A 26,725-nucleotide genomic window follows, 5' to 3' on the forward strand; every position below is an offset into this window, starting at 1 on the left:
TTATCAACTCCTTACTGTTTTTAATCCTGACATCAGGTAGCCAAATAAAGTTAATACAGCTAACCCTGTAGATAGTTTTAACTCTCACACCACAGCACTGCATATTCTTTTACACACACACCTAGCTCACATAGAGGTTTAGTACACCACGCCTGACTCAATAAAAACATCCTTGAGCTCCGCCCTTGTAGAGAGGGGGTCGTAGCCCACACAAAGACTAGGTCTTTCGCATGAGGAGGCACCACTATGATGAAGCATGACACCTCTGGTGTGTGAGGGGAACCAATCCTGAAAAGGGAAACCCCCTGTTTTTCACAACAGACTACATTCTAACAGTTTATTAACCTCCTCCGAATCCGGACCCGTGGCTCTTTTATTGTGTGACAACATCACACAAGGGCATGCTCTCGTCCCACAGAAACATTTCCCTGGGATCCCAATAATGCCTCATTTTTCAGACAAAAGGTGGGAAAGGAATGAGCGGTGAAAAACAAAACACACTGCACCAAAAAAGATCATAAATGCATTTTTCATGGACTATAATAAAACACAATAACCTCTGCTCACTCACTCATGCGATCACCTCTTCTACAACATCAACCAATCAAGCACCTACATTGTACTCTTTTGCTACTCTAAATTGACTTGAACAATGAATGTTCCACATGTCATCAGTTCTCTCTCTCAGCTACCCAGAGATGTAGACCTGTGAAATTATTCTCCATTACCCACTTCCTTACAAAGAGATCTGTCTATCAGGTCGTTTAATTCTCAAGATGTGAGCAAACAAAATTCAATGAGTACAAGCAAATGCGTCAGCAAGTGCTCCCTTTATAACTTAAAGACAATGGCAGTCTCATCACTCTACAGATCAACTAAGCAACACAAACTCCATTAACAATACACACCTCAACAAACTGTTTCCCTCTATTCTATTCAATGGTCTTGCCAAAGGAAATTCAATTACTCCCCATGATGCTGCGCTCTATAAATACATCTTAACTCACAGTATGCTATGAAAATTCACAAATAACAGACAAACCTAATTGTCCATTAACCATCAGTCAACACTCCATTCTATGCAAAGACAGCAACACATTGGCTCATCCATTTAGCAAATACTCTTTGACAAAGACATGTGCCAATCACCTCACTCCATTAAAGGAGCACTAGCACCAAATACAGCACCTGAGGAGAGAGTCTAGACTGGTTCATGCTACGAATTCATGGGGTAGGAGAGCATATAGGGAGAGGGGGGGTCACAAATGTCCCCCTCCCCCATCAGTTGTTCAGTGAAGAGTCTCCTGTTGGGGGTGGGGAGGGATAGAGGGCTATAGCCATGCCTCACCCTTTGCCCTTCACAGCTTTCTTGCTGGGCTGCCACTGGTTGGAAGTGGCAGCAGGTTCTCTCATTTCCACCATGTGTTGTTCAGGGTCCTGCGAGGTCACTGCCACTGCTGCTGCCGTGGCTGCAGCAGTTGTCACCTTGATGGTCTTCTTCAAGTTTGCCAACCCTACCTCGATTTGCTGGGTGACGCTCAGGTGCTGCTCCTTGTGTTGATTGGCATGTCTGACTTGCTCATCAATTCCACCAAGCATAGCTTCACATCCCTGGCACCAGTCTTGAAATGTGCAGGCGATGATGCTTAAGTCCTCCCTCCTGATCTCCCTCCCAATGCTGTAGTCCACCTCAAGCCGTTGGTTTGGTTGGTCGAGGGTACCACGCACCACATCTGCGTAGATTGCCTCAATAATGAGATCCTCCAGCTGGCGCACATTCTTCAGATGCAGCTTTTCAGGCAGCACGGAGTATGGGATGCAATTCAGATTTGCAGCCAGCGTCACCACAGACAGGTGCCCCAGCTTGTTCTTGTGTGCATCGCTGAGTGCTGGAAGGGTCGAGGACTCAGCCATGTAATCACAGTATGTCCCATAGACAAAGACTGTTAGAAGCCGGAAGATGGCAGCGTGATCCCCAGATGCCAGCTCTTTCACATTTTGCATGTCAAAAAGCTCTCTAAAAACATAGACCCGGGCGCCTCCAGGACCTGGTAAATGAGGATAGCTAGGCTGAGCCCTTTGAAGACTTGGCCAGCAAGAGGAACTGCTCTTGGTTTGTATATTGGACACCCTCACCACAGTTGCCATTTTTTCCATTATACCAAGACTAACGCCACCTGACAGCAGATCGTAAACATTTAGTCAGCTCCCCTGTGCTAAGCAAGCGAGAAAACTACAGTAATGGACAAGTTAAGCGGCGGTATGAGGAAAGTCTTACAACCTTACAAGCCCTGCTATTGGTTACAAAAACAACCCACTCGGATGCTACAGTACCAGCTTATAAAACATGAAAGGCTAAGAGGGCATGATTCAAATTGGTGACGCGTAAATTAAACAAGATCTCTAAGCTATGCAATAAGCCCCTGAGTTATCACATCAGATATCTAATACAGTGGCATACACACATTGCAAAATGATAACAGTGAACAACTTTAAGGTTGTCTCATATGCAGATGACACACAGCTGACTCTTACCATCAACTCTGTAGTAGCCATTACACTAGAATATTTTTAAAGATGCCAGTCTAAAGTTCTGTAATGAATTCGAGACAGCCATCTTCAATGCAACTTGAAAAAAACTGAAATCTTACTCTTTGGGCATGCTAAGGAGAATTGGTTCAAGAACTGCTAGCCTGATGAACTACCACCCCCACCACTACCTGCTTCAGTGATAAGAAATCTGGGTGAGAAATTTGATGACAAGTTTTCCTTCTGTTCGCAATTTCGGTCTGGGGTGCGAACAGGAGTCACCTTGTTCCGCTTGCTCAGAAGATTCTTAAATTTCCACACCATGATTACCTCCAGGCTGGACTACGCTAATATTCTCTATCTTGGCCTACCAGACAAACTGATTAGCTGGGCCAAAACGTGGCTGCCTGTCTTTATTCGGAATATTCCAAAACAAACCTCTGTATAGCACCATCTTAACCCATTCCACTGACTTCTAATAAAAAAAACAAATTCTAATTTAGGCCCTTTTCCTGGTCTATCAAGCTTTTTACAAATCCGGACTTTTAAATATCTCTTAGACAGTGCTGTTCATTATAAGCCATCTAGAACTCTTAGATCATCTGTGTCAGCTCAGACTCTCAGGGTCAGTCGATCTAGGATGAGAGGTTGCTCCTTTTCAGTTCTTGCTAATTAAGAAGTAAAATTGTCTCCCTCTGAATTTTCATTGCATCATCAATGAGAGACTATTCAAGAAGGCCCTTAAAACTCAATTATTCGCAATGTGCTAGGAGGTGACGGGATTGGGTACTCTACTCATTTTGTAGCACAGGGACACTTCTTGGAGTTGCTCTTCTGCTCTATAAACACATTCATTCAAATGCAAAGAATCAATAAACATTGCACAGCACACATAACACATATCATGAAGCAACCATAAATGCACCGGAAATGAAAGCAAAGAGAACCAAAATAGGAGGTCTTCTATATATCTAATGAAAAAGAACTATTATGTGGCATTAATTAGGATTACTTTGTGACGTGCAAATAAGCAAACAGCAGCAGCACTTTAACAAAGATATTACTGCATACATGTGCTCTTTTATCTCATTCCTTCATTGTTCCCTTTCTTTGTAAGACCATGGTTGCTTTCTCAAATTATTTTACAACATTGGTATGTGGAACTTACTGGGCCAGATGCATCAAGCTAAAAACTGGTCGCAAAGGGGCAGATTCTGAGAATCTGCCCCTTTGCGACCGGTATTTTTGCATTTGGGATGCATCATCCCAAATGCAAAAATCGCAAATAGAGAATTCGCTAAATTGCGATTGTTTGCATTTAAGGAATCTCAAATTGAGATTCCTTAAATGCAATGCATGAAAGTTTAAAAAATAGCGAATTCGCTATTAGGGCACGCAAATTACCACGAAGTACAACTTCATGGTAACTTGCAAAAACTTTGAAAAATTCACTTTTGTGCATATTTCAAAGTTTCATGTTGCGCACACACATGCCCTAAGGGCATGTGTGTGCACAACATATGTGCTCAGATCAAAATCAGGGGTGCAACAGGGTGTCCTTTGGACACCCCATCACCCTTGAACTCGCAATCTCAATTTGCGAATCGCTAATTGCGATTCGCAAATTGAGATTGTCTTCCCATTCATTCCTATGGGCCTCTGGGCCCATAGGAATGAATGGGGAGGTATTCATTAATTGCGACTCGCAATTTGCGAGTCGCAATTAAGGAATTCTAAGGAATCGCTATTTTTGTACTGATTGCTTGATGCATTCCATTTTGCTATTCCTTATTAGCGATTCCTTATTTTTCGCTAATAAGGAATCGCAAAATGGATGCTTGATGCATCTGGCCCACTGTCCTTAGAGTAAGTGTCTGCTAGCCGTGTTCCATTTTTAAATGCATTGGTCATTTAGACGGGGCTGAATTGCTGTAAATGAGCACAGGCAGTAATTTGCACCTGTGTCAGCCCTTGCCCAATTCGGAAATGAGCACAAATAATCTTCTCTCTTGCGTTTGGTGTGAGCATTTACCACCATAACCTACTTGGTGGTAAATGTCCATCCTAAGCAGTGTGCCGGAGGTAATAACACATATACATCAATGCAACCACCATACATGCTTGATATTCCCCCTTATTTAGCTCAAAGGTGTTAATTGGGTGCCAAAATACACTAAATACACTTTGCTGATTGTTAGAAACAGGGTTGTTGGTTGGGGGGGAGGGGGTGACGCCTGTACGCATAACAGTCACAATCCCTGTCAGGATGAAGCACAAAACTCACTAAATCTTGTGCTTAAGTAGCTAGGCACAAACTCAGTCACCCTTAACTTAGAGGCAATGTGTAAAGTATTTATGCAATAAACAAACAGTAAGAAAGTGAAAACACAACATAAGAAAAATCCCACACCTGTTTAGAAATATAGGGTAAATTGTAATAAAATATTTGATACAAGAACGACAATAGTCTATTCAGTAGAACCAGAGTTATTTTTTTTAAACGTTTTGGGGAAAAATTAGCTCCTACAAGATTAAAGCAACAACCATGGACATCTAGTTGTGCAAGACTAAGTTAAAGACGAGAAATATGGCCAACCGCAAAGGTACTAGGAGGGAGCTTCATAGTTGAGGAGCCGCTGGATGAAGTCACGATGAAGATTTCTTCATTTGCACATAACAATTTTTTGGGAAGTTGAAAATCTCTAGTGGGATGAGGCAGGAGGCAGTAGCCAACAAGAGTTCTAGCAATCTGCAGAGCTACTGAACAGGATTTACTATTGTGGAGAAAAATGGAGTGGGAGCTGTCACAAAGTCAGGCTGACCAGCGATGCACCTAGGGCGGATAGATGAGCAGGTTGGTCCTGGCATTCTCTCGATTCTCAGAGCAGCTGTTAGCCAAAAATGTTGTAAGTCCAAAGTTTGGACTTTGGCTACCTGGGCACCTTTAGCACCACCACCAAGGGTCCAAAACTGAGGGGCACTACTTGGGGGCTCATGACTCACTCAGGCTGGGTTCAGGTGTGGGTTCAAATGGTAGGAGCCTATAATGTCCCTGGGGTTCTAAACAGAAGACCAGCAAACTAGCCCTTATAGTCACTCTGGTAGTCATGGGTACAAATGATGAAGCAGGACTTAAGCAGCAGGGCAGCCCTCTGAGCGTTCAACTTAGGACCCAGGCGGCAAAGCAGTCCTTCCAGGTGCAGGGAAACTGTCTTGTTGAGTACACATCAGTCCACAGAAACAGGCAGTCCTCTGAGACTCCAGAAAGGGAATTGAAGAGTGGGTCTGAGGGCCCCATTTTTATACATGGTGCATTCTTTGAAGTAGGAGAAGTTTCTATAGGATTCTCTTTTAAGTCCTTGATGTTTCCTGACTCCCCTGCCCTGGCTCCAACCTGACTGCATGGACAATGCAGTTGTGACAAGTCTTTTATAAGGAAGCAGGGCACTGCCTATTAAGTTGCCAGCAGGTTTGTGCCCAGATTCGCCCCCATCCTGCCAGTTGATGGCCCAATCAGGCACACCTAACCCCTCTACTGTGTGACTGACTGAGTGACTGACTGAGAGAAATGAACAAAGTGTAACTGCCAACTACACCCAGTCCAGTGACTTATGATAGGCTGCAGACACCAAATGGCAAGGACCGAAAAATGTAAACTTTGTAAAAGTGGCATTTTCAAAATTGTAATTTAAAATCTGACTTTACCAATAAAGATGACACCAAACATTAAATGTTTACCTGTTCCTAATAAAATGTTGGCAGGTATTAAATCTAATGAGGCAACCCAATGTTATCCTATGGGAAAGGTAGGCCTAACAGTAGTGAATTACAAATCTAGGAGTTTTCCACCACCAGGACATGTAAAACATAAATGTACATGTCCAACCTTTTAATTTCAATGCACACTGCCCTATGGGTTACCTTCTGGCCTACCTTACGGTTGACATATCCAATATAGGGGAGTTCAAGTCTTGGCAAGGGTGTTATATTGCCAAGTAGAATTGGCAGCTTAAAAATGAATTCAGGGGGGAAGTGGGGGGGTGAGGGGAGGGGGGACTTGGGGTCATTTATTACATTTAAATGACTGTTTGAATTGTTTGCAATGTGATTATTGCTTTTATGCTCGCAGCCTCTCCGGGTTTTCGGGACGCTGTATGTCGTATGTAACTTTTCAACAGCACAATACAAATTTTGTTCTGAAAAAAAAAAAAAAATTCAGGCTGCAATGGCAGGCCTGAGACATATTTTCAGGAGCTACTTATATAGAATACCACGTTACTAGGGACTTCTAAGTAAATTAGGTATGGCAATCAGGTATAAGTCATATTTTCCATGTTTAGGAGCGAGAGGACACACACTTTAGGGCTGGTTAGCCATGGTAAAGTGTACAAAGTCCTAAAGTCAAAAAAATTAATTTAGAAACAAGTGAAGGGTGAAGGCCAAACGTTTGGGGGTGATCCTCAAGAGAGGGCCAGGTCCAACTCTGATGATATTGAGCCTTGTATTTTAACAGTTGGTAATACCATACTGGTCTAACTGAAGATCATAGCTCGTCTATAACTCAGGGGCATATTAGCAAGGAATAGCGATATTTATCGCAAAATGCGCTTAGTGCATTTTTTTCTTATCGCTGCCTATCGCTGGATATGTTAGCAGAGAAAACATGCTATTAGCAACGTTTTTCTCCATTGTGCTAAAATATCCAGCGATAGCGGCGAAATGCGTGAACATCGCTGGAAATCCAGCGATATTCACGCATTAATGCCAATGGGAACTTAACCTGAAAATCCACCTAAACCGGTTGCTATCGCCTAAAAGCAATTGCTAACTGCTGTTAGCGACAGATTGCTGATTGGGCGATAAAAATATCGCCTAGCGGCGATATGGCCCTTACTAATATGCCCCTCAATCTTTAGTGACACGATTCCAGGATAATGTTCTGCACTGCATTTAGCACAGCATTAGTTTTTTTTTTTTTAAACCCAGATGCGTTTTACTCACACCCTGTGGCTCTTCTTGCTAGACTTTTTGCTGCCTGAAAACATTCAGCTGGAAATACATTGCACCAGGGCTTAATTTGCGCAGGTGGTTGCAGGTGTTGGTCACTTTCACTCGTTTCTGGGAACTAATTCCTCATCATCAAACTTATGCCCAGAGCGAATGAAAGAGTAGGATTAAAGATAGGATAATAGTGACAAAATGATAAAATATAGAGGGAAAAAACCTGCTCACGCAAGAAAACAGACATGAAGTGTAGGATAATGGAAGAGAGCGACATTTACTGGAGTTAATATTAAGCAGGCTCGGTATTCAACAACCTTGGATTTCACTGAATTGGACTGAAACCATAGCTCAGACACCCTATAGGTTAAAGAATTGAAAATGTTACAAAAGCCCTGTAATCCGACTTGGTAAAAGTATTTTACAAAAAGTCTCACCGCTGGATTTTTGAGGGCAGACATAATGGACACCTCTATCCCTTGACAATTACATTCTTTTTACTCCTTTAAACTCACTGAATTGCTGGCACTGAAAAAAAATGCACTTCTTAAAGTTTCTTATAAATCTGAAAAACGATCTCTACTTTCCTGAGTAGGGAGAGAAAAACTGTAGCAAACATTAAACAAATCTGATTTTAATGGAAAATATACTACGCAGGAGAAACGTGCTGAGTTGGCAGTTTCTTTGTGTTGCAACCACAAGTAACTGCTATTTCTCTTCAGTATGTAAGCTATTTTGCTGACTGACAAGGAGGCCTTTACATTTATGTGACGTTATAGAGATTATCCGACCACATCAAATATGCAGAAATAGAGATTTGGTCCTGGAGTTCCCTAGACCACAACTCGCCCCCTTCCATTACCACTTTGTCTTCTGAATCATGTTTGCCAGAAGCAAGCACAACACCCCCACTGCATGAAATTCGTACCATCTGCTAGCCAAGGATGAGGTCACGATGCTATAATAAGGTGTGGTTATGAGAAGCGCTTCAGGGTCATTATAGAGTCGAGAGCAAGGGACAAGCAGAGACAGAGCATTTGTCACCAGCTCCTCCCAAATTACACCAGTCAGTGATTTTGAGAAATAAGGCAAAGCAATATACTAAGCAGTAATTATTCTAATAACAGTATTTTTAATGTGGATTTCAGGGAGAAAGGGTGATATGGTTCAAATTTTTGATTGCTCCTTGAGCTTTTGACGCATTTTATGTGCATTGTGGATTAGACCACTGCGGTAGAACCCAAGGTGAAGTGATGCTAGTCACTTATTTTACAGCCACATGAAGAAGTGATAGGCTTAGCGATAGATCAAATCGTACCCAAGTCCAGAGAAGGACATCACACATGACCTGAGGCATCAGAACCAGCTGCGTTTACGGCCTCCTCAAAAGACCATGAGGAATAATTAAGTTTATTCACCCCCGATCCTATCATCATCATTGGATGTGGCAGAATTTGAGGATATCTGCAGTGGTATTTGTCAAGGGAGATCATTAGTGAATAATCCATATCTTGAGCTTCCCATCAACCATTACATGGTATACCTGCAGCATTACGTGCCCTAGACTTTCACAGTAAACTGTATGTCTATTTTCATAAATATGTGCTCCCTGAATATGTTCACAGTTGTCTAAGTATAAATATGCGCAAAAAAACTAGGTGATCTGCTGCCTATGCTACACTTTGAAGAAAAGTATAAAAAAACAATGATCTATGTTTGAAATGACTAAAAGAAAATTATTTGAAATGAATTTGTAAAATAAATCAATTTCATTCTAGCCAAACCTAATGGATTTTAATCCTTCTGGTGTATGTATGTACCTTGCATGAATATTAATGTCCCTAATCATAGGTACTACATGACCGCTTCGGCTCCTCCGCTATGGCAGAGGAGCATCGCACCACCCCCCCCTCCAACCTCAAGACCTGGAAAATATGATAATAAAACAGGTTCATTATAGTTTTATTTTTTAGGTTCTGAGGGCTGGCCAGTCTTGGGAGTGGGGCCATTGCGAGGGTCGTGACAGAGTGAGTGGTTGCACTGTGATCACTGCGCATGTCGGTTTGGCCAGCCGTCTAAGGAGCGCAAATCTATGGTGCTCAGGCCGCTCCTGATGCTGCATTCAAGCATGAGAGCAGTGGTAGAACTGGCCGCAGGAGAGTCTGGGTGCCCGTGCAGCAGTGAGGATACGGACAAGAGCAGCAGGTAAGTTCCTTTTCCCTTTTTTTAACATGTTTTCTTGTTGTCCATTTCCCCTCCCTACCCTCCCACCTCCCTGTTGTCTCCTCCTGCTCCGTCACCTGTTGTCTCCCCATGCTCTGCCACTCCACCTGCACAACAACCGCTACTACTACATAAGTGTAAAAAGAAGAGCTTCCACAAGTTACAGTAGTAATACAGGTAAGTTTAATGGAGGAACAGGTAGCCAACTTCCAGTGCAGTCTGTACCGTCTGAATGTCAGAGATAACTACCTAAGAAGAACAGTTCACTCGAATACCAGGCAGAGACTAGACTGGAACATGGAACCCTGGACAAGATAAACATGAGCACCATTACATATCATTCGAATACGCCATGTAGGTTATATCTTTCTTTTAAAAGGCTGTAGAAACAAAGGGCCCGATTCACAGAACTAACTTAAGACAAAATCCTAAACTTACTACCATTTTGGTATTCACAGAAGGCACTTAATCATTTTGGTATTCACAGAAGGCACTTACTCATTTCGGTATTCACAGAAGTTAGGAGTCCTAACTTTAGGACTCTTAAATGCCTTCTGTGAATACCGAAAGTCTTAAAGTTAGGATTTTTCTCAATTTAGTTGTAGTAAAGTTAGGACTCCTAACTTTAGGACTCCTAAATGCATTCTGTGAATACCGAAAGTCCTAAAATAAGGAATTTTCTCAATTTAGTAGTAGTAAAGTTAGGACTCCTAAATTTAGGACTCCTAAATGCCTTCTGTGAATACCGAAAGTCTTAAAATTAGGATTTTTCTCAGTTTAGTAGTAGTAAAGTTGAGAAAAATCCTAATTTTAAGACTTTCGGTATCCACAAAAGGCATTTAGGAGTCTGAAAGTTAGGAGTCCTAACTTTACTACTACTAAATTGAGAAAAATCCTAATTTTAAGACTATTGGTATTCCCAGCAGGCATTTAGGAGTTCTAAAGTAAGTAGTCCTAACTTTACTACTACTAAACCGAGAAAAACTCTAATTTTAAGACTTTCGGTATTCACAGAAGGCATTTAGGAGTCCAAAAGTTAGGAGTCCTAACTTTACTACTACTAAATTGAGAAAAATCCTTATTTTAAGACTTTCGGTATTCACAGAATGCATTTAGGAGTCCTAAAGTTAGGAGTCCTAACTTTACTACTACTCAATTGAGAAAAATCCTAACTTAAAGACTTTCGGTATTCACAGAAGGCATTTAAGAGTCCTAAAGTTAGGACTCCTAACTTCTGTGAATACCGAAATGAGTAAGTGCCTTCTGTGAATACCAAAATGAGTAAGTGCCTTCTGTGAATACCAAAATGGTACTAAGTTTAGGATTTTGTCTTAAGTTAGTTCTGTGAATCGGGCCCATAAAGCCAATTTTAAAAGACTATCCCATAGTATCATAGTAACATGATGGCCATACAGCATCATATGACATGTGCCTTCCTTTGTAGAAAAATTAGAACTTCATACTACCAGTGTCCCCTTTTATTTCTGCACATTGAAAAACACATATAAGATATCATTTTTATCATCAACCGTTAGACCTGACAGCCTTAGAGTGGTCTTCCCCTCAACATTTTGCCTACTTCCTCCACTTTTCTGACCTCGTTTTGGTGGTTTTTGAACACGGTGAACTTGTGCTCTCTCCCCTAAACATGGTAACAATGGTTCACCCCCAACTGGCATATTTAATTTACATATAAGTCCCTAGTAAAGTGGTACCCCCTGTACCCAGGGCCTGTAAATTAATGTATTTATTTATGGATAAATGCCACTAGTAGGCCTGAAGTACCGAGTGTGCCACCCACTGATCAGTCTGAGGTGGGCTTTGTCTATTTCCTCTAGACAGCCACACCCAATGGGAGCTGAGGTGTGACTAGACCAAGCCTCACTTACACCTGAATAGGCTGTGTCCTTTCCGCACACAAAGGGCTGCATACCCCCTGTAGTGAGTCCGGAGCCAGGGCAATAAGGTAGGACCTCTGTAAACTTCAAATACCTGTCTTTGATGTCTCTCCCACTGCAAATGCCCAGATCGGCATAAGTACTGGACCTCTGACACCATGACTTCAGCACACTTCTGGACCTGTGAAGAATCTGACAGGAAAGGAAGGCTGTGCTGATGAAGGACCTCCATTCTGTTGGACTGTTGCTTTGCTGTGCTTCACTCCTGCATGCTGTTCCCCTATCTGGGTGAGAAGTATTACACCTGAATCACTTGAACCCAGAGTGACTCCAAGGGCTAGCTGGCTGGCCTCCTGATCTAAAGTCTCAGTAACATAAAAGACTTGCAACCAATCTGCTTCTGGACTCTGCCATCTGTGAGTCTGCCCTGCTAAGTCGTGCCATCCCAGTCCTGGACCCTTGGAGGTGAGGCCTAAGGTGCTTGCTTCAGCAAACCCCTGCATCCTCTGTCGAACCGGCGAAACAGCGATGTTGCGTGGATCAGAACCGGCACATCGCCCATGCTGGGTGACCAGAAGTGGCACATCGCCTCTACTACATGGATCGGCCCGATGCATCCCCTTGGGAACCACCACTGCACAACATCTCCATATGTCGGTCGACGGCATCCTCTACGACAACAATGAATCTCCACATCACAGCTCTTTGCTCATTTGAACCAATGCATCGTCGCTGCTACGCAGATCTGGACCGGCATATCACCCCTTCTGTATGGATCGACACCGATGCATTGCTTGAACTGTGGGTCACATCTTCAATGTCAATGGAGCCAGGATCAAGGTACTTTTGTACAGCAGGACTCACTAGGTCTATGTATCAGGCCTGTGTCCATTGTGGTCGGCCTGAAATTTTGACTTTGTCCTGATCCGGTGCGACCAGATATCGCTTCTAAGCACTATTTTATAGTTTATATTTTAAATATTCCTATCTCAAGTTCCAATTATTGGATTTCTGTTGGTTTGGTCTTGTTTTCATTTATTAAATTAAGTTCTCTTGTCTAACCTGGTGTGGAATCTTTTTGTGTGGTGTTTTTTACTGTTTTACTGTTTAATGTGTTGCCCAAATACAACACATGGCCTCTAAGGTAAGCTTGACTGCTCTGTGGCAAGCTACCAGAATGTGAGCACAGCTTAATTTAGGGTTTCCCTGCTGTTTACCCTGACCAGGATTGTCATTGCTGCTTGAGTAGGGCTCATACCCCAGTCAACCTACAACCCAATTTCTAACATCAACCTTTCATGGATTCAATGTAACTCGGGGCAGATTTTAGACTAGTTGCTGAAATAACACTTCTTATAAGGAACAGACCATAGAACAATGGATGTCTTAAGGGAATATAGTATGAGTGCCTCAATTTGATAAAAATGGCAAATAACTCTTTTCAGTATAGTGGGGAACTAACTGAAGATGGTGAGTATGATATTTCCCTTTTATTCTGCAAATGAGGTCTGAATTGCTTAAATGTAACACTTAATCATCATTAACACCAGGGGATTGGCCAAGAACTGAGCAAAGTCGAGAAAAGCTCCTAAACTACAAACCCATAATCCAACACAACCTGATCAAGCTTAAAATTAAAGTAGCTCCTATTTTCCCAGGATGGAGAGGGTGACGCAGCACAAGAATATATAAATTTCTTATGCAAGAACTGTAACTATCACCCTGACTATCACCCTGACTAAAGCCCAATAACAAGGATGAACCTTGTGAAAGCAAACATATGAGCATCTCATTATATGTTGAAAGCAGGGCCGTCGCCCAGCTGAAGATGAGAGTAATGATAAAAAGGGGCTCCATACATTCTGAAAGGAGTCTGTGGTGTTATGTAAGGTAGCTGAAATTCGCTCCATCCCCAGAATGTACCAGAGCCGGTGTAGCCATCCCACGTGTGTGGAGAGATTGGGGGGAACCCCAATGAGACAATGTATTATGCAGTGCTGCCGCTTATGCTAATCCCATCTGCCGACCTCTCATGCTTTTGAGGGGGAATGTAATTGGATTGGGTTAGCCTAAAATAACATAAACTGCAAGTCTCGGAATCTGCGTATCAAATAGCTCGTTGATTGTATCTAGAATGTTAGGCCAATAGTTGGACAGCAGTGGACAGTCCCACAAGATGTGCAGCAATGTGCCCTCGTTATCACACCCTCTCCAACATGTGGGGCTGCTCTGTGGGTTGCCTCTGTGTAAGCGTACTGGTGTAAGATATCAATACATAGCTATTTTCGTAGCTGTTTCTACACTGGCCACGTATCGTGCTGTGTGTTTTTCCCTGTAGTAAATCCCTTCCCAATCTTTCCGTGTGAGTTCCCCACCTAGTTCTCTCCCCCACCTCCTTTGACTCGGTGGAGCCTGTGATTGTGGGCTGTGTCTGATCATGTTGTATAGATCTGTTATCATTCCTTTATCTGAGGTTTTAGTTTTGAGACATTTTTCATATGTGCTCAGCCGGCGGGGCGCACTGTTCTTTGACCCCCCCCCCCTTGAAGTACCCAGTGTTGAATTTGCAAATATCTCGGATCCCGTAATCCAGTGTCATTTGAGAGAAGGAAATAATACCCTCCAAATCGAAGAGATGGCCGATGGAGCGGCAAGGAGTGTCACACCACGCTGAAAACGCTTTCTCGGATAACCCGGGAGTAAACTTGCTGTTTTCAAAGAGAGGGATCAGGGGAGATGAAAATGTAGGTAATTTCTACGCCGTCGCCACCCCGTCGCAAGCTGACATCGTCGATTTAATAGTGGGTGATCCCATGAAGCCCCTTGGGCGTTGAGCCTTCTTTAAAAAGGGGACCTTCCAGAGTGGAATCCCTGCCAGGTCTAGGATTCCTAGCCCACCTGATTCAGGCTGCATATATCCCAGAGCCTTACTCATCCTTGGTCTTGCCCCTGCCCAGAAAAACTGATTTATCTTGCATTGAAGCGAGGTGATCACTCCTGGGGGAGGTTGCGCCGGCAAGGTCTGAAACAAATCAAGGGCTTTTGCTAAAAGGGAAATTTTTACTGCTGCTATTCTCCCCAGCAGTGAGAGGTGGTGTTTACTCCAGGCTCCCAGCTCTTGCCTCACCTGCTGCGCTAGGCTTGCATAGTTCAGGAGGGTTGTTTGGCACATGGATGCCGCCAAGCCCAATCCCAAATAAGGAATAGAATCCACCAGCTGAATTCCCGACAGCCATCGACTTCCCATGTCGGGGGACGAGGCTGTCGGACTCAAATGTAGAATCATCGACTTCCCCACATTAACCTTGTAGCCTGAAACCCAGCCAAAGGCATCGAGTTCGTCCGAAAAGGCGAGGAGGGAGTCTATAGGGTCCGTTATTGCTGCAATGACATCATCAGCGTAGAGACTGATAGGGTGTGTTTTGCCCCCGAACGGTATTTCCCTTATGTTGAAGTTGTCCAGGACCCTCTGTGCCAGAGGCTCGATGTAGAGAGCGAATAGCAAGGGGAACAATGGGCAGCCCTGCCTGGTGCCCCTCTGTATAATAAATGGGCGTGAGGAGACACCGTTCACTCATATGAACGCCGTAGGGTTATTGTAGAAACAACTCACCCACTCCCTGAACTTCTCGCCCAGGCTTACTTTGGACATTGTCTGACTGAGGAATCCCCTGCAGAAGTGCATCCATGTGCGTTTGGTGGGCCTTGTCTATGAGATGAAGTACTCTCTTAGTGTTGTCTGCACATTGACGGGACTGGATAAATCCTGCTTGATTGGCTCTAACAAATTCAACATGCAGGGTCCCAGGCGCGTGGCTAGGATTCCGGTAAAGAGTTCAAAATCGACATTGAGTAATGATATGGGTCGGGAGGAGCCACAGTTTTGTTTATCTTTACCTGGTTTAGGCAGCACCACTACAGCTGCCTCCAACATAGTTGCAGGGACCGGAGTGGCCCTCCCAAAAGAGTTGAACAGTTTTGTGAGGATCGGGGCTAAAATATGGCTGAATTTTGTATAAAAAAGAGCAGAGAACCCATCTGTACCGTGGGATTTGAGCGGTTTAAGACGCAATGTTGCTGTGATCACTTCCTCAACTCATATAGGGCATCCAGAGCGGATGCCTGGTCAGTGGTCAGCGTGGACATGGCCACAGAATGGCAGTAATTGGTAGTGGTGGATTCTGAGGTGGCATTGGCTGTATATAATTGTTTATAAAATTCCCTGAAGACCTGAACTATTTCACAACTCCTTGCGTTCCCTGTTTTCGGCCACGACAATGCTATTAGCTCCCCCGCACCACCACCTTCATTACTTCCCAAAATGTTGCTATTGATATGTCGGGTGTAGTGTTGATAACGAAGTATTCCTGAATGCTTTTATTGAGCTGCTGTACCACTGCTGTCTTGTGGAGCATAGAGTCTTTCAATCTCCAGCAACCTGCTGGGTGGGGACTGGACGGAATCGACATGTGGATGTTCAGTGCCTCGTGATCTGAAAGGGCCATAGGAACTTGCTTACTGCTGTGATTGCCTTAGTGATCTCCCTCGTCCCCAGGAAGTATGTGATGCGGGCATAGGACCTGTGTACATGGGAGAAGGTGTATTGGGTCGAGATCTGGTGGAACTCCCTCTAGATATCCACTAAGCCCAGTGTTTGTAACCATTTATTTCCCTCCCCAGAGAGTTCTCTCTTGTGCCAGGAGGAGGTCTGTGATCTGTCCCTGCTCGCGTCCTTCACCAGATTCAGGTCCCCCCCAATTAATGTCATGCGATTTTGTGGGTCCAGGACAACCGCCAAAGCCGTGTTAAGGAAGCGATCCTGTCCAGAGTTGGGAGCGCATATGGATCCTAAAACTATAGGTTGGGAGCCAAATTGTATGGTATATGCCAGCAATCTCCCCTTTAATTCTGCTACCTTCTCCGTCACCACCCCCTACAGCATTTAGATATAAGCAGGGCTACTCATGCTTTTTTCTCCCCCATAGAGGAGAAGTATTGCTGTGGGAATGCATGTGATCGCATGCAATGGCAGTCCTTAGTAAGGAGATGTGTCTCTTGCAAGAGACAAATATCCGCCATCGCATTTTCCAAGTAGGAAAGGACCGCCCTTCACTTGACTGGGTTGTTAAGCCCTTTCAAATTGATCGTAATTATTCTCACCTCTTCCATAGCCATGGGGAATGAGTGCAAGATGATTCCCTATGACTCCCTAAGTGGGGCAGCCTACCCTTCGGGCCTGTGCTTCCTTCCCGTGTGTCATAGTGATATAAAGCTGCATCGGGGTACATTTGAATGTCCCCCAGGGCATCAAGGGCCTCATGATTAAAAACAGTGAGTGTGCCAGACCCCCCTCCTTACCCTCACTAACCCCAACAATCAGAACCATAGTTACCCCAAAGAATTGTCCAAGAGGCGCGGTGTACTTGCGCGTCTCCCTGGTAAAACAGTTTGTATGGTGCGTCATGTGGCCATCAATGATCCCCCCAACCCCGCCCCCTCCGCTTCCCCAGCATGCTACAGCCCACTTATGTGACCCAATAAGAAGAACGAGCTTCAGCTCAGAGTGTAAGTCCAGCAGTCACTGAGGCCAGCATAGCTTGGCGTTCTTGAGCGATGGTCTCGGGGTCAGGTCTAGGGGAAGCTTTCGGTCCACTCTGCCATTCCACTCACTGCCATCTTCCCCATTGATCTCTCTTCTCTCCCTCGACGGCCTCTTCTGCTTGAGGAGCCACGATGCCCAGGACCTTACATGCTTCCTTTAGAGACTTGGTTTGCCACAGCCTGCCGTCCCACTTGAAGATGATGCGAAATGGGTGCCCCCATGAGTAAGGGATGCCCTGGCTGTGAAGGTGGATTGTAGCTGGCTGAAAGTCTCTGCGCTTTTGCAATGTTATTGCCGCTAAGTTCTGATATAAAGCAATGTCGTGCACTCCGTAAGACAATGGATGGGCTCCCTAGCTTTCCGAAGGATGAGCTCTTTAAGTTGAAAGTCTGGAAGGAAAGCCAATATATCAGGGGGAGGTGCCAGCGCTTTCCACTGAAGGCCTACTCTGTGAGCTCTGTCAATTTTTATTGGGAAGTCCTGCGCTTCTTGTTGAATGTGGTGGAATACGCCTTGGAGATAGGAGCTGATGTCCTTACCTTCTTCCTTGGATGGAACGCCTTACACGCGGATGTTATTCCTCTTGGAACGATTCTACAAATCTTCCGCGTGGGCTTGTACATCTATTTGTTGGGCTTGAAGGTGAAGCACTTCTTGCTACAGATGTTCCACTTCCTCCACCCGCGAGTCTTTGGGCTCCTCCATCGCTGCCAATCTCTCTCCTACCCCCGACCCCCGATTGGTCCCCGCTCCCCCACCCAGCTGCTCCTACCTCCCTCGACCCCTTCATAATGCAGGCCGCTGCGCGGCCGCGCGCAGCAGGCACGCTGCTGGCGCACCAAAGGCAAGCCCGTCTACGCCTGTCCGCGCCTGGACCGCGCCCAGTGCCAGGACCCCTGGCCCCCGACGATGCCAGCCCACACGACAGACTTACGATACCGCCACCCTCCACGCACTCAACGCCGGCCGGAACCCCGCTTGCTACCGAGCCACCCCGACACGCACCCACGGACCCTTCACCTGCCAAACCTGCAAGTTCACCTGCCTCCAGACCTGCACCGCACCCGCAAGGCCAGGCACCAGCAACAATCATCTCAAGTGCATCCTGCTCGACACGCCGTCGAACTCTGGAACCTCCTCGACACAACATCACCAGACGTCGCCTTCCTCACGGAAACCTGGATAAACGCCTCCTCAGCCCCAGACATCACCATAGCCATCCCAGAAGGCTACAAGATCACCCGGAAGGACCGCATCAACCAAACCGGAGGAGGCATCGTCATCGTCCACAGAAACACCATCCGCATCACGACCAACTCTGACGACACCCTCACCGCCGCCGATCACCTTCACTTCCAGATACACACCGACCCCAAGACTACCTTCAGAGGCACTCTCATCTACGGACCCCCAGGACCACGCACGCAATTCAGCGAAGCCATCGCAGACTTCATCAGCCCGCATGCCCTCACCTCCTCAGACTACACCCTCCTAGGGGACCTCAACTTCCACCTGGAAAACAACAATGACAGTAACACCGCTGCCCTACTGGACAACCTCGCCAACCTCGGACTCAAGCAACTGGTGAACACCCCCACCCACTACGCCGGCCACACGCTTGACCCCGTCTTCTCCTCCAGCAAGCACATCTCCTTCAGCCACTCCACCGGACTACACTGGACTGATCACAGCTGCATCCACTTCAACTTCAGGAGAACCACGACCCACCACCACCCGCAACAGGTTCCCCGCAGGAGCTGGAGCAAGATCTCCGCCGAACAGCTCACCACCTCCCTCAGCCAGAACCCTCCCGCCAACACAACAGACCCCAACAAAGCAGCCCGCAACTTCACACAGTGGCTCACCAACTGTGCCGATGACCTCGCACCACTGAAGAACCCTCCCAGCAGACCCGGCAGCAAGAAAGCCTCATGGTTCACCAACGAACTCAAAACCTCCAAGAAAAACTGCCGCACCCTCGAGAAAGCCTGGCGACATGACCAGACTACAGAAAACATGATAGCCCTCAAGAATGCCACCCGCATACACCACCAGCGGATCCGCACCACCAAAAGGACAACATTCAAAGAACGACTGGACAACAACACCCACAACTGCAAGGAACTCTTCAGCATCGTCAAAGAGCTATCCAACCCCAGCGCCTGCAACAACGACATCACACCCTCGCAAGACCTCTGCGAATCACTCGCCTCGTTCTTCCACCGCAAGATCGCCGACATACACAACAGCTTCAGCGCACAGACCACGCACCCAACCACCGAACCAACGCCCCCCCACCACCACCCTCTGCAATTGGACCCCGGTCAGCACTGAAGACACCACCCGCACGATGAACATCATCCACTCCGGATCCCCAACCGACCCCTGCCCTCACCACGTCTTCAACAAAGCCGACTCCATCTTCGCACCCCAACTCCGGGACATCATCAACATCTCCTTCGCCACCGCCACCTTTCCGGAGAGCTGGAAACATGCCGAGCTCAGCGCCCTCCTGAAGAAACCCACCACAGACCCCACGGACCTCAAGAACTTCCGCCCCATCTCGCTCCTCCCCTTTTACTGCCAAAGTCATCGAGAAAACCGTCAACAAACAACTCGCCGCCTTCCTCGAGACAAACGGATCCCTCGACCCCTCACAGTCTGGTTTCCGAGCTAACCACAGCACCAAGTCGCCCTCATCGCAGCTACCGACGACATCAGATCCCTGCTTGACAACAGGGAAACAGCTGCCCTCATCCTCCTGGATCTCTCAGCAGCGTTCGACACAGTATGCCACCGCACACTAATACAGCGCCTCAGCAGCACCGGAATCCAAGGGAAGGCACTAGGGTGGATTATCTCGTTCCTCGCCGGAAGAACCCAGAGAGTCCGCCTCCCCCCAATCTGATCCGCGGCCACCGAAGTCATCTGCGGCGTACCTCAAGGATCCTGGCTCAGCCCCACACTCTTCAACGTCTACATGAGCCCCCTCGCAGCCATCGCACGCCAACACAACCTTAACATCATTTCCTACGCGGAGGACACCCAGCTGATCCTCTCCCTCACCAACGACCCCACCACCGCCAAAGCCAGCCTCCAGGAAGGAATGAAAGACGTAGCGGAATGGATGAAGCTCAGCAGTCTGAAACTGAACTCAGACAAGACGGAAGTCCTCATCCTGGGACCTTCTCCCTCTGCCTGGGACGACTTCTGGTGGCCCCCTGCCCTAGGAACCGCCCCCAAACCAACAGACCATGCCCGCAACCTGGGCTTCATCCTGGACTCCTCCCTCACGATGTCCAAGCAAGTCAACGCCGTCTCGTCGTCCTGCTTCAACACCCTGTGCATGCTCTGTAGGATCTTCCGGTGGATCCCCACCAAAATCAGGAAGACGGTCATCCAGGCCCTCGTCACCAGCCGACTGGACTATGGGAACACCCTCTATGCGGGAACCACAGCCAAACTCCAGAAAAGACTCCTGCGCATACAGAACGCTTCTGCACGACTCATCCTGGACATCCCCCGTCGCAGCCACATCTCTACCCATCTGAAAGACCTACACTGGCTCCCCGTCAACAAGAGGATCACGTTCAGATTCCTCACCCATGCACACAAGGCTCTCCACGACATGGGCCCCAAATACCTCAACAGCCGCCTCGCATTCTACACACCCACTCGCCAGCTCCGGTCCGCCAGCCTCGCCCTCGCCACCGTCCCACGTATTCGAAGATCCACCGCTGGAGGAAGATCCTTCTCATACCTGGTGGCCAAGACATGGAACTCCCTCCCCACCCACCTACAGCTGACCCAGGACCATCTCTCCTTCAGAAAACAACTCAAGACCTGGCTGTTCGAGCAGTAGTGACTCCCCCTTCCCCCAGCGCCTTGAGACCCTAGCGGGTGAGTAGCGCGCTCTACAAATCTCATGATTGATTGATTGCATCCATATCACAGCGTACGTCTTTGATCTCATTGGAGAACTCTTTCCTGAGATCTTGGAAGTCATCTCGCAGGTTTGAGAACAGTTGGGCTAGGAACGCTCTTGTGACTGGTTCCTCCATAGATTCGGATGCTCGCCCCCCATGGGCGGGAGTGGGGGTGTGGTCCTCTCCTCCGCTCGTCCCTGCAATCTTGGAAAACATCTCTTTCACGTTTCTGTCCTTCCTTGCTCTTGTGTGAGATATGTCCGATCTACGACCTGGCATGAGAAGCAGTGGCGTTGATAGTATCCCAGTATCTGGGCCGGCAATGGAATTTGGAAGCGCAGTGGTGGTTGCACTCGGCGGGGCACTAATGCGCCGGCCAGGGGCCCTGCGGCCAGGCAACACGCAGTCTTTGCCGCTCCTCTGTGGGTTACTTCTTTGCCGTTTCTGTTGTCCCTTTAAAGGTGGCTAAGTGCAAGTGCACAGCCCCCGTGGATTTGGTGCACGACAAGTGGGCCACCCCAGTTGCAATACCCCTCGCACAGCACCGCCAAGTCTTGCGCATTCCTATCTAGGCCATGGGGAACCCTACCACCAGCCCTCCTAGCTCTGGAGACACTCAGGACTGCTGGCTCCTGCGGCCTGTACAAACCCCCGCACAGGTTCGGGCATACCTGGATGCCGCTGGTTCGCCAGCCTGCAAGATGTCCACCCAATGCATGTCTCTGGTCCTGTGATGTGGCTCGGTGCAATGCCTGGCCAGGGGGCCCCCACTCTACAGGTCCCCCTCCAATGGCCTCCACACCGCTGAAGACACTATTGCTCGCCCCTTGGAGAAGTGTTCTCCTTCTGGACAGGAGGCGCACCCCATCTACCATGCGCCCCTGGCCCCTGATTTGCAATCCTGCGGTCTCCCTTGTCCCTATGGGCTGAAATGTCCGCCAAGCTATTACGTCCAGCCCTGTAATTGTTCAATACCGGTGAGGTCCCGCCCGAGAGCCCGCTCCTATGCTCCCACTCTCGGTTAAGTTGATGTTAGGGCCGGACAGGCGCCCGGCTGCGCCCCTCGGCCCGGTGGGATGACTCCGCCTCAGGCCCCACCAGTCCGATATGAATCGTCTGCCCAGAGTTGTGTCCTGCTGCTTGGCTCTCACCTCCTGCCACGGGGTAAACACTCTGTGCTCACCCTCTTCAAGCCCTGGGTCCGGGTAGTCATCCACAGCCAGGCCCCGGGTGCGCTAATGCGGCCTAGGTGTCTCAAACTCACAGGCCCTCTGCAGCCTCAGCACTCCGGCCTCCTCTGCCGCAAGGCCCTGCAACACTCATATGCTCTTGGAGGGGGCTCCTCACTTCCTCTGTGGATCAGGCGTCGTCGCCACTGAGGGTGACTCTGAAGTTCTAGATCCTACAGATCTGGGGGTCTCTTTTGGTCTGTCCTGCAGCACAGCTCCGTCACCCAGCTCTGACTGCCATCTTGTCTCGCCGGGGCCAAGTCTCGAAACAGCGCCTCCAGGGGTCTTCCCCCGGATGAGACCCGTTGTAGAGCACCCTCTGAGGATCTCGCTTGTGCCTGCTGCACAATCAGGGGTCTGACGCTCTCCAGCGGCGCCGGAAGGATAACGGGCAGCCGGCGGGAACAGGGAGACAAGCAAGACACGTCCTACCCGCTCGCCATCTTGGCCATGCCCCCAAAAATATACTATTAATTTAAGCAGATGTTTAAACTCTTGTTTTCTTTGTTTGTTTAAAACACATTCTTATTTGAGTTCTTGAAGTTCCTGGAGGAAGCATGCATGTATTGTTTCAAATGTTCACGGTTTATGCTGCTTACTGGTGGAATGGAGCTCCATTCATTCTTTTAGTAGTTTATTGTTTAATATCATAATTCAACGTAATATCCTCTTGTATGTAGTTATGGAGGTTAACATTTATTATTCATTTTGAGAGGGTTTCTAGAGTAGCCTGTTTTATGTAACATAATTTCTATAATATCGATTGGTTTGTGTCAATGTACCTTTATTATTACAGCACGTGGTGCCACTTGACATCTTGCAAATGGCATGATTCTTTACTCTTGTACACCTATGAAGTGTGATGTTTTCAGGATGTGAGCCAAGACTTTTCCTTGCTCTCTTCAAAGGAAAACTCCATGTCACTCTTCTTATTGACCTTGCACTATGACATTTTACAGATGTCTCTTGTCTTTAAAACTGAACAGTCCCTTTGACAATTTGCTTTTTGACTTTATTTACTTTGAGTTAGGCAGTATCTGGTCTTGGTTATTTAACTAAAATAGAGACTGAATCCTATGTTAATTCCCATTTACTTACATTTTGAGATTTATTGACGTTTTGATTTGAACCGACCAACTATTTGTGGCTTCTCAATGATTCTAAAATTTTAAACAAACCATGTTTTTTTACTTTGAACTCTGTCTGGTGTAAGTTGGATTTGACATGGTTTATCTCCATTCTCGGGTTTGGACACTACACAAGGCCCCCCAATACCAAAAATGAGCACTTAAAATAATAATGTAGTGTCAACAGTTTTTAAAAGAGTAAACATATCACCAACTAGGGCACCTAAAACAACAGAGCAAGAGGAGAAAGAAAAGAGAATTCAAGCAGGCTTGGGATAGGCAAAGAAGCCCATCACGGACAGTCTTGATGGCTTGCTAGACACTTTGCTACCTTACTTCTGTTAGAGGAGCGAGAAGCTGGAAAGGATTCTGCATAGTAGGGGTGGGCCTGAAGCAGATTGTTTTTTAAATCCTCATATTGCCTCTCTTGGCTATTCTCCTTAGTGAAGTCAGTGCCTTTCCATTTAAGTTTGAAGGTCTGTTTTTGCCTATTTTGCAATAGGTGGGCAACACCATCCTACTTACTAGAACAATTCTTGGTATATAAAGTGCTCTTACAGAATTTGGAATACAATAAACTTACAATAAACAATGGCAAAACAAAGGTTGGATCACTGACAAAATATCAAAGGTCAAAATATCGACCTACAAAAATATCGGAGCAAGAATATCGATAAATATATTGTTTTTTTTAGTTAAAAAATGTGTAAAATAAACTAGATAATACTTATAAATAAAATATGTGTTATGTTATGTGCATACTCTTTTATAGCGCACGGCTACCCAAACGGGTGTCCCGGCGCTTTTGCAAAGAGATCAGAGACCGGTGTATCCATTCAGCAACTCAGGTAGTCGGGACGATCACGCAGAAAAGAGCCACGTCTTTAGCTCCTTTCTAAAGGTAAAGAGACTATTGGCTTTCCGCAAAGAGATCGGAAGCCCATTCCAATGGAGGGCCGCTAAATAGCGGAAGGACCGACCACCCATCCGGACACGTTTGATGGACGGGACCACAATCGTGGCTGATGAAGCCGATCGCAGCATCCTCCTTGGAGCATAAAAGGCCAATCTCTTTTTGATGTACGCAGGGCCTACAGAATGCAGGGCCTTGAAGGCCAAAGTCAGAGTTTTAAAAATAACTCTTTTAGAAATAGGGAGCCAATGTAACTCCTTAAGCAAACTAGAAGCTCTGGCTCTGCGTGGGAGGCCAAAGATTGCCCTTGCAGCAGAGTTCTGGACTATCTGCAATCTTGCCAGCAGGTATTTCGGCAGACCTACATACAGGACATTAGCATAATCAAAGCGTGATCCAACTAATGCCTGCACTACAATTCTCTTATATTGCAGTGATAACATCGGTAAAAATTTTCTGAGCATTCTCAGGATGCTGAAGCATTTCCCTGATAATGCATTGATCTGAGATCTAAAGGACAGATCTACATCGCAGACCACACCAAGATTTTTGGCCTGCATTGATGCCGAGCCGGGAGGAAACATGTCCTGAGGCCACCAGGATTTCCAGCATGGGTCCGGAGCACAGCCAAAAAAAAGCAACTCAGACTTGTCTGAGTTGCATTTTAGGCTATGCCGTTGGAACCACGCAAAAACGGAACCAAGGCAGTCCCTGATTTTTGCCCCATCAAACGCCTCTCCCTTCCTGCACGTGAACAGGAGCTGGGTGTCGTCAGCGTAGGATATGACCTGGGCACCAAAAGCCTCCGCCACCGCCGCCAGAGGGGCCATATAGATATTAAAAAGGATGGGGCTCAGAATGGATCCTTGAGGAACCCCCACCCCTAGCGGCGGCATTTCAGCGGAGAACGGTGGTGCCCAGATCACCTGTCGGCGGTCCGACAAAAAAGATCTAAACCAGTCCAACACCGTCCCACGAAACCCGATCTCCTGGAGTCTTAAAAGGAGACCGTCATGTGGGACGGTGTCGAAAGCCGCCGACAGATCCAGCATGACTAATACAGCCTTACCCCCTAGATCAAGCGTCTCCCTGATAGCTTCCGTGACCTCCAGAAGGGCTGTTTCCGTGCTATAGTTAGCACGAAACCCCGACTGTGTGTCGTGAAGGATGTTGTTGCTTTCGATGTAGTTGGTAATCGAGAGCTGCACGTGTTTTTCAACAACCTTCGCTAGAGCAGGGAGAAGGGATATCGGTCTGTAATTAGCATGCGTCATGGGATCTAAATTTGGCTTTTTGATTAGAGGCAAAATCAGTGCATGTTTCCAAGCCGGGGGAACCACTCCCGTAGACAAAGACAGGTTCAACAGAGGGTTCAGCAGGCTGTTAACAGCTGCAGCTACTCTGCCCAAGAATTTAGCCGGGCAAGGGTCCATAGGAGAACCTGACTGAAGTCGAGATAGAAGGTCAAATGAAGTTGAGCAGGTCATTTGAGGAAAAGCCGAAAGAAAGGGCATGGTATATTCACTCAAAGAAGAAGGTGTGGGACTATAAGCTGACAGTGAAAAGTCCGGGACAGGAAAAGACTCCTGAATTGCCTTAATTTTTTGAGCGAAAAAAGCAGCAAGCTGCTTTATCCACTCTTCAGAATGAGAGTGGGCAGGGGAGCAGGCGGCAGGTGAAGTAAACTCTTTAACTATTTTAAAAAGCTCTTTGCTTGTATTGCTGGCTTCATCTATTCTGTGTTCCAAATAGCTTTGCTTACTCTCAGCAATCTGTTTGTGATAAGTTTTGATCATATCCTTATATCTTTGTTTATCCTCACAATCGTATTTTCGTCGCCAGAGCCTTTCAATTTTCTTACACTCTTGGCGCATTTCTCTTAGTGAGGGGGTAAACCATGGAGCCGAGGCTAGGTGTCCGACTGAATTGACTGTCTTCACAGGGGCCAGTTCATCAAATCTGTCAGTTAGCCACTTCTGCACCGCCTCAAGGTCTACCTCCAAATCGTCAGTGAACTCACAAGGATGAAGACGAATAGCGTCCATCATCGCTTCCACCGAAATATGGTGGAAGGCTCTTGATCGTCGGGACACACTACTCTGTCTTCTCTGCCCTACGCTAATATGAAAAGGGATATCAAAATTTAACATAAAATGATCAGACCATAACACTGGGAGTGGTGGTGATACTTCAATCTGTTTGGTGGAAAAGATTTGATCTAACGTATGCCCTTTATTATGGGTAGGGCTATTAATATAAGGAACAAGGCCCAGCAAC

The 26,725-nt window shown here is 46.7% G+C and overlaps 1 pseudogene; it reads right to left on the reverse strand.

Annotated features, from left to right (window-relative positions):
- Positions 1-26,493, reverse strand: part of LOC144762417 (COP9 signalosome complex subunit 7a-like) — a 31,250-nt pseudogene extending 4,757 nt beyond the window's left edge.
- Positions 26,494-26,725: the final 232 nt, after the last annotated feature.

This window comes from Lissotriton helveticus, chromosome 6 (assembly GCF_964261635.1).
Source record: "Lissotriton helveticus chromosome 6, aLisHel1.1, whole genome shotgun sequence".
Classification (NCBI taxonomy): domain Eukaryota; kingdom Metazoa; phylum Chordata; class Amphibia; order Caudata; family Salamandridae; genus Lissotriton; species Lissotriton helveticus.